The following is a 9,334-nucleotide window of genomic DNA, read 5'->3' on the forward strand; positions in this document are numbered from 1 at the left end:
AATCTCCAGAAGATTTTTTTAATCTAGCAGTTAATTGGAAAGATTCTCACCCTGACTAACTATATATACTGATACCTGTGAAGTAAGCAACTGCACTGCAGATGGTAATCTGTAATAGTAGTTTCATGCTTGGAGTGCCTGTCATTCTGGTCTTCTGAATACTGGCTGCTTGTCATGACACGCCAGTTGCTGCTATGAAGTCTCTCCAGTAGATGGTTGTTCACTACTCCATTTAATCCTTTCTCTACTCAGCAATTATTTACTAAGTTCTACTCTGTGCAAAATCTTGTAATGAGCACATTAACTCAGGGAAAAATCATACATAGTCTCATCGCTTCAAAGAGATCTCTTGTAATGGAAGAGATAGACCCATAATCTATAACTCAATGTGATACATTTTACAATAAAATATGAACAAGATGAAATTGGTTCATAAAAGAGGGATGTTCACCATTTTTGGATATAGGATGATGGCTCCTATCCTATGGAAGTCTTTGCATGAAAGAGATGATAAGATGGGACTTAGTATAAGAGTGTTGGTCATGACAACATTGTGGATAATGTATTCGAGGTAGAGGCACCATTATGCATAACAGCATGGCCTAGTGGGTCAAGAAACTATAAATGGCAGAATATGGTGTCTGGTAGTTAGGGTGCAGGTGGGTGGATACCCAACTAAAGCTATTATGAAGAATAATTGACCTGTTTTCATACATGACATGAAGTCCAAAGGAAGATGATTTCTAGGAAGGTTGAGTAGCTCAGTAATTCTTCTTTATTATCCTTGGTTTGTCAACAATACCACTCTTCTTAATTGCAAAATTGCTACCATGTCACATCTAAGCACCACTATATATGGGAAAAATAAGAGGACTACTTCACTCCAAGTGTGTGTGTGTGTGTATGTTTAGGGTTATTTTTATTTATTTATTTTTTGGTGGAACCAGGGAAAGAACTCAGACCCTTGTGCTTGCCAGGGAACCAGGAATTGAAGTCAGGGCCTTGTGCTTGCCAGGCAAGCGCTTATTCTACTGAGCTGTCTTCCCGGCTCCTCCAAGTATGCTCTTAAGAGTGGCAGAAAAACTATTCCCTCATAAGCCCCACTAGGCTGCCCCTTGAGTCTTTTGTTCATGTTTTCAATGAAGGGACAAAAGGGAAGGTAAATTTATGACATTTCTAACTTGGGAATGGGAGGCTGTACCAGTATGAAGGGATACAGAAAAAAGCCCAAAGAAGTCAAGTCCAGAGGGCCATTTTTATGTCTGACTAAGAATTTTGTATTTCATCCCTTAGGCTATTTGACAGAAATTGAGTTAGAGGAGTACTGGAATCAAAATTACATTTTGGAAAGAACACAGTGCTATATACATTTACCAATGATGGACTCTGAAGAGAAGGGTGAGACTGGCATAGGGGATGGAGGATGTACACGTTTTATTCTTTCAGTAAGAGAAGAGTTTGCCTCCCAGGGGATATTTGCTAGTGTCTCCAGATGTTTGTCGAGTTGGCACATCTGGAAGAGTACTACTGGAATCTAGTGGGTGGAGGACAGAGATATTGCTAAACATCCTGCAAGGCATAGGAAAGGCCTCTTCTGCTCTATCGACTTACTAATTGGTTCTTTACTGCAAACATTACTCATGCTGTATTTGTTTTTAAAATGTTTAAAACATGATGCACGATCCAAAATTTGAAAGTAATGTTGACAACCAGAATGGAGGACTGAAGAACAGAAGCAATGAGGACAATTAGTAGATTGTTTCATGTTTAATTTAGTGATTTTTATTTTTCTCTCACCTTCTTTCTTCCCTCCCTCCCTTCCCCTCCCCCCCTCCCTCCCTCCCTCCCTCCCTTCCTTCCTTCCTTCCTTCCTTCCTTCCTTCCTTCCTTCCTTCCTTCTTCCCATTCCTCACTCCCTTATTTCCTCCAATTTCTTTTTCATTTTCTCTCACTTAGTGGTATAAAACTTTTTCTCCAATGAAATTTTACATTGATCCAGTATATAAATCAATTTGGCTATTAGCACTACTTTGGTGAAAGTAGAAGTGGTTGCTAGAGCCCTAGCTTGTCGCACTCTTCTTCTTCCCTTGTGGTGGCCTGATGGACTTCTAGAGCATTAAGGCTTTTTAGCACCAGTTGAATGTTCCCCAGTAGAAGCTCAGATCTAACATAGGGCACTTGTGTTAGGGATGGAGAGGCTGAGCAGATTCAGAAGTTAGGTAGGTGGGTGTGTCTGCTAAACCAGTCAGGATAAAAACTCTGCTAATTACCAATGATTTGTTATAATTCTGTGTTAAATTTCCACAGATATCATAAAATTGGATGACAGGGGTGAGAACAGGGAAGAGGTGGTGAAGGTTAATCAGTCAACAGCTATGGGGTACAAGCAACACGAGCCTGTTTCACATTCATAAATGTATGTTCAGCCTTGACTCTGATCCCACCCTAACCCTGGATGCCACAGTTTCCTGTTTATGACCCCAACCAATCCAGCAGAAATAATTACTTCTTAGAGACTAAAGCTTTTCCAGTTTTATTTTTTATTTATTTATTTATTTATTTATGTTTTTGTGGATCTGGGGATTGAACTCAGACCCTTGTGCCTGCTAGGCAAGCACTTATACTGAGCTATCTCCCCAGCCCCACTTTTCCACTTTTATATTGTACCAGCTCTCTTATCAAAGTAGGTTTAATGTAAACACCGTATGTTTTCCGTCTTCAGATTTCCATAATAACAATGTTCTTAGCTCTAAGTCCAACAGATGTTTTCCCATCTGCTCTCTAGCTCCAGTGCTCAGAGTTGTGGGAACATGTTGCATGACCTGCCTTTTCTGGCTGACAACTTCAAGGGATTTAGAAACCCTTTATTTCAGAGATCCTGTGATCTCTAGAGTAGGTTTCACATTTTTTGGTAAGAAGGGATACTTTTTGATCATTCCTAATGCCTAATTTGCTACATCTATTCTATCTGCCTTAGGATTTACACTGAGTAAATTGAAAAGTCAACAAAGCAAGAGAGATTCAAAAGATAGAATGGATGGAGCATAGTCTAGGATGCTGGGATAGGAAGAGGAAGAGTGGAGGACGCCTAGGCTTCTCTTCTGCCTTGGGTTAGTGAGTATATGTGGCTATTACTTTTTAAAGCAAGGAGTACAGGAAAGGGCAACATGATGAGCTCAGTGTTGGGTGTGTTGCCTTTGAGGAGGCCAAAAGGCATTGAGGCAGAGATGTTGAGTGGGCAACTGGATACATGGGTGTCAGCCACTTTCTCATCCCTGGGACAAAACACCCAACACCCACAACTTAAGGGGGGGAGCTTTATTTTGGCTCACATTGTCAGTCCATGCTCAGCTGGCCTCAGCATATAAATGACATGGTGCAAGGACCTAAGAAGAGGAAGAGCTGCTTCATGGCATCTGGGGAGCAGAGAAAGAAGGGAGGAGTAGGGGCTAGGAATGCACTTTTCTAGGTCATGCTCCCAGTGACCAATGTTTGAGCAGTCCTTACCTTTTAAGAGCCCATTTAGCTACTAAATTGCTCAATGAACAAATTATTGATGAGTATGACCCCTTCATGTTCAAATAACCTTCCAAATACATGAGGCTTTGGGGGACATTTTTATCTTTTTTTTTTTTTTGGCTAGCTCAGCCCGCCCTATGGGCAGGGCTGGCACAGCATATGGTGCTGGGGTTCAAACCATGGTCCCCTGCGTCTACCTAGGCTTGCCTAAGCAGGTACTTTAGACCACTGAGCTGTCTAGCCAGCCCTACGGGGCATTTTTAAAGCTAATTCGTAACAATGGATTTGGAATCAAGGAGAGGTGTGGGCTAAAAACAAAGATTGAGAATCATCAGTATATAGGCGGTGGTTGAAATTTGAAAATGAATGAGATCAGTCAGGAAGAGTAGAATGAGCCTAGGTGAATCAGTGAGTGGTTTCTAGAGAAACAACATTAATGCAAGATACGCAAATACATAAGAACTTGTAAGATTGATTTACAATGGCCTCCCACTGAGTTAGATGTAAAATAGTGAAATAGGCTTATTTGCACAGTGAAGATATTAAGGATCCAATTGAAAGTATGGAACTCACTGTAGTGTCCCCTATGAGTCCCTATCAGGAAGCCTAAGGCTGAATGAGGGGTCTGTGCTAGAGACTTCAAGGTCTACACTGGAAGGCTGGTGGCAACATCCAGAGTGAAGGTGAAGACTGGACCGCCTCTGAAGAAAAATTGATCCTTTGTTTTTTTTCCTTTTATACCATTCTGGCAACAATCCTCCCTAGGATGGGTATGGTGGATTAACTAATGTGCAACTTGAAACACCCAGATGAGCTGAATCAGCATGGTTCTGGGTGTGGAAGGCCCACCTGAGGATTGCTGCCAGTAGCAGAAGCAGACCTAGAGGGGAAGATGATGGTTGCTGTTGATTTTCCTGGAGAAGCCTGTCATTCTGGTTTTCTTGATGTGAAAAGCTCAGGTCCTCACTGTCACTGAGGATGGCTGTGGATTTTTTTTGGGAGAGCAGGCCCTTACCTTGAGCTGTACTTCCTGAATCCAGTGCAGGTCCCCTATCCTGCTGACATAGATCATTTATCCTTCTGGTGAAGACTTTCTAGCTGCCTCCATTGACCTTTGAACCTTCCTAGTGCAGACCCTGGAAGTTGAAAACCGGTGTGAAAGTACTGAATTATACATAGATATTTGTGTACTCATATAATTGTGATAATAATCTCTAGTAGTTCATTGAAAGCAAGTGTTTATGTTGTTTGATCAATGTTGCATGCCTATATCTGGTAATCTGAACAACTACTTTGAAGATAGCAATATACAATATAATAACCATTGCTAATTTCCTATCATCTTGTTTTGAAATTTTGTCTAATTTTTAGTTTTTTATTATCTTTAAAGTAAAAAATAAACTAAAAAAATCATGTGTGAGTTTGAATTTGAATTAAATATTTGCCTAAGTAGAGGTTGGTGTTCAAACTAAGATGCTTTCATGCAGAATTTTGTTATTTAGTATATGCTGTAGTTTTTACCTAAAATGCCCCCAAGGGTCTCAGAGGTGAGTCTTTTGGAAGGTGATTGGATTACGGGCACACTATACTTATTGTTGGATTCATCCATTGATAAGTTTGGTAGATGAGCGTGCTGCTAGAAGGTGGGAACATTTTGTGAAGTGAGTCACTGGCAGCAGGACCTGGAAAAGTGAACTCTACTTTTGTTCCAAGATTTTCCTCTCTGTCTGTCTGTCTGTCTGTCTGTCTGTCTGTCTGTCTCTGTTTTTAGTTTCTAATGCAGGAGAGACCATGTGATATGTGACTTTCTATTCTCACCTATTTTAGTTAACACTATGGTCTCAAGTTTCATCCATTTTTCCAGAAATGACATAATTTTATTCTGAAGAAAGTGTGGATGTGTTGAAAAGCATAGCACTCTTTTGGCTGCAGTTAACCTCCCCCATAGGCAGTTTAGCTGCTTAGCTAATTTGAGGCACTTTATAGGGTCCTGGTCACTTTCACATCCTTCCTATTATTTAACTTTAAAATAATTCCAGTAGGTAGGCAGGACAGAATTTTATCTAAAATTTTCAGAAGATGAATCCTAGGTATATAGTGATGCAGAGGTTTGCCAAGATCACCCCGTTATAAGTAGCTTTACCAGGAAGCCAAATAATACCTCCTACCTCTCAGCCTAGAGTTCCTTCTCTTCTAATAGTAGAAAGACCTATTTTGTCTCTTAGACAAGGTTGCTAGCTCTCTGAAGGCAAGGCTATGTCTTATTCATCTGAAGTAAGCCAGCGATGGCTGATGCTCAAAATACTGCCATTTGCCTCGCTTTCTAAATGAGGCCCACTTTACTCCTATGTAAAAGATGAGTGGCTCCCTGAGTGTTTGAGGAACTTTTGAAAAACTAGCCTCTCCACTCATTACCTGATATTGCCACCAGGGGTCAGTACCAGAGAGGGATGCGTGGAGAGGAAGGGCAAAAATAAATTTGTGCTTGTGTTTCTAAGTGGCTAGTTGAGGGGACCCGCACTGCTCATTCTAGGAGCTGCTCCACCACATATCCTGTATCCAGGGCTTGGTTTGGGAGAACCCAGGATTTTCAGTGGGGCTGGTGAAATGAAGGCTGGAGCGTAGAGAAGTACTATGAAAGAAAGCCTTACTGAACAGAGAGACGAGCTAGAGCTAGTTCGATCTCTCGTGCTTTGACCTAGTATGCCAATTCAGATAGACAATTGTTAACATCTAGCCCTCAGTTTCCCTTTGTGTTACAAAGGCAATTAAGACTGAACAATGTTTTATCACCAGGACTGCTTATTAGCAGAATCTGAAGAGCTTTTTTTTTCTTAAGAGTTTTTTTCAAAATATGTAAGTTGTATGAGTCCCACTGCAAATCTACTAAGCTAGAATTCCCAGAAGGTGGGATACAAAGTTATGTCCCTAGAGACAGCTCCTTGGAGGATTCTGCTGCAATCCTCAGTTTAGAAATTGCTAGCTTGGGTCATTTCTAGTGTCTCTCCCTCTTCAGAGGCAGTGTTAGGCAGAGGGAGCTCTTGAGCACCTTTGGTTGCCTCTAATCACATTTTCTATTCTCCTAGATTCTGCATTGGCTATATAAGGGCCGTCTTCCCCCACTGTCCTTTCTCACACCCTGGCTTGCTGATCTTTATGGGTAGAAACTACAGGGTTCCAGAAGTGTCACCTCCTGAGACCATGGGTAGCACATCCAGGCCTCTGTATCTGACCTATTTACCTCTGTATAAAGGGCATCTCTGAGGCACCAGGGAGAAGCCATCATAGGACTGAGAAGAAGAGAAGCACCCATGGGGCATAGGTTGGGAGAAGGAATTTCTGTTGAGATATAAATCAAATCACAAAGCCAGGACTGTGCTGGAAGTAAGAATAGGAATCACTCTACCGATTTTGGCAGATTTACAGCTTGCACAGTCATTCACCACTTTATATTCTTGGCTTTAAAAACAGTTCTTTGAGGTAGGAGCCATTATCCTAGGTGCACAGACTCCGCTTTTCTTTTCTTTCTTTTTCTTTTTTTTATATTTTCAAACCAAATGGTAAGACAGCTTCAATAATTAACACATTGCATACATTCTTCCTAGTGGATAATTGCTGTACAAGATGCGGACATGATATCCTATTTACAAACACCAATAGAACAAATCCCTCTATTTATTAAGAGAATGTAACTATGTATCTATCCTAACCATTTTGAATACACAGATACAAAATGGACATTCACCTGTATCCCCCTTTTTTTGTTAAGTTCCGTTATTTGAACATTATAGGTGTGTTAACTCAGCAAAATATTCTAAAAGAGTCCAGTAGTCCGTGATAGTATTGGGTCTTCCGCTTGACTGGCAATGTCAGAAATTGTTGACCTGAGTCCTCTATAGCTCAACATAACAGCATGGCTTTACTTTTTATACTTCGTTTTTATACTTTTCTGCTAGATGGTTAAGACCAAGGTAAAGTAGGACCTATGCAACAAGAGTTGTAGCTTTTGGGTCTGATAAGGTCAGGGAAATCCCCTCAGGATTTATCCTGAGATCCTGTACCTCAGATTGTAGAACCTTTGTCAGTGTCAGCCATGTGGATGAGTCACAACCATTGCTTGGCCAATGTACTCTCTGTGAAAGCCTGAGAGAATGTTTTCTCTTCATGTGACTCTCCTTAGGCACACGCTACATCACCAATCACTTTCCTCTTTGGCCCCATAATCTCCTCGCTTGTGAAAATTTGGGACACTACCGAGTTACGTAACATTACAGTACAAGTTCTCATATGTCCTGAGTCTTAATTGACCTTGGAAAGCTAGGGCCAAAATGTTGGCTTTCCTTGCGGCCCTCCTTTTTCTCTAATTTTGGTCTGCAAACTTAGCATGTTAACCTTCCAGAAGAGAAGCTTATTGTTATTACCATACAACCTAGGCTGTTAAGCTTAACCTCACTATCTGTCTGAATATCAAATATCTTAGGCATAACATGGAACAGGTATTTTTCATCAAGTATTGATATGTTGAACTTTAAGTCCCTACAGAATATGATAAAAAACATTTAAAAATTAGAATATATTTTTAAAAATAGGCATAAAGAATTATATAATTCCTATGTTTACACGTCAGTCCAAAAATCTAACCATATACAACCTTGAAGCAGGACAGTCCCACAACATTCCTTTTCCTGTCTCTTGCCTTCATTCACCACCCCCTTCTTTTTGAACAGTCATCTACCCGAGAGACAGCACAGCAGCAACTGGCATGTCATGACAAGCAGCCCATATTCAGAATACCAGAATGACAGGCACTCCAAACATGAAACTACTATTACAAATTACCATCTGCAGTGCAGTAGCTTAGTTCACAGGTATCAGTATATATAGGTACTCAGGGTGAGAATCTTTCCAATTAACTGCTAGATTAAAAAATCTTCTGGAGCTTCTCAGGATCATTTCCTTGCCCATCTTCTACATATAACTGTATGGCTTGTCACTGTCATGTTTCCTAGCTCTTCTCCTTTCCCTCTCTTAGTTAGTCCTTGAGTTCTTGCTTTCCTTTTACTTGTATTATACCTTTCTATTTGTATTTCTTCTTTTGAGTTCTTATACTAGGGAAACCATAACATATTTACACATGTGTGTCTGGTTTATTTTACTTATGAGTATATCTTTTTTTGTAGCTCCTATCTCATGTACATATGTAATCCTCTCTTTTAGGTGTACATATAGAAGTGAATTTGCTAAGCAGAAGAATGGGCATAGACATAACTGTATATGACACTAGCTATTTATGAGACTAGCTACATTTGAGAGTTCCATTCCCATATTGTTACCATCTTTTTGTGTGACAACTTGGTCCTGGATTCTTCTTTTTTTAAGTTTAAATATGTCTTTGATTATCTCATTGTAATTCTTGATTTGCATTTCTTCAATAACTAATAACATTAAGTACTTCATATATATTTATTGGATATTTAGATATCAGCTTTTGGAAATTTTGTTCAAGACTTTTATTCAACTTAAATGGATAGACTACTTTTCTGGTTTTAATTTGTGTGCATTCTTTCTATATTCCATGTTAGTTCATGTCATTTATTTATTTATTTTTTATATAATTCTTTTTTTCCATAATTTTATTGAGAAACAAATAGCAATGAGACAGTTTCAAACCAAATTGGTAGGACAGTTTCAATAATTGACACATTGAATACATGCTTCATAGTGGTTAATTGCTGTACAAGATGCGGACATGATATCCTATTTACAAACACCATTAGAACAAATCCCTCTATTCATTAAGAGAATGTAACTATAT

The 9,334-nt window shown here is 39.7% G+C and overlaps 1 pseudogene; it reads left to right on the top strand.

Annotated features, from left to right (window-relative positions):
• Nucleotides 1-9,334, top strand: part of LOC101571711 — a 46,284-nt pseudogene that overhangs the window by 26,125 nt on the left and 10,825 nt on the right.

Source organism: Octodon degus, unplaced genomic scaffold, assembly GCF_000260255.1.
Source record: "Octodon degus isolate 3935 unplaced genomic scaffold, OctDeg1.0 scaffold00201, whole genome shotgun sequence".
Taxonomy (NCBI): Eukaryota; Metazoa; Chordata; class Mammalia; order Rodentia; family Octodontidae; genus Octodon; species Octodon degus.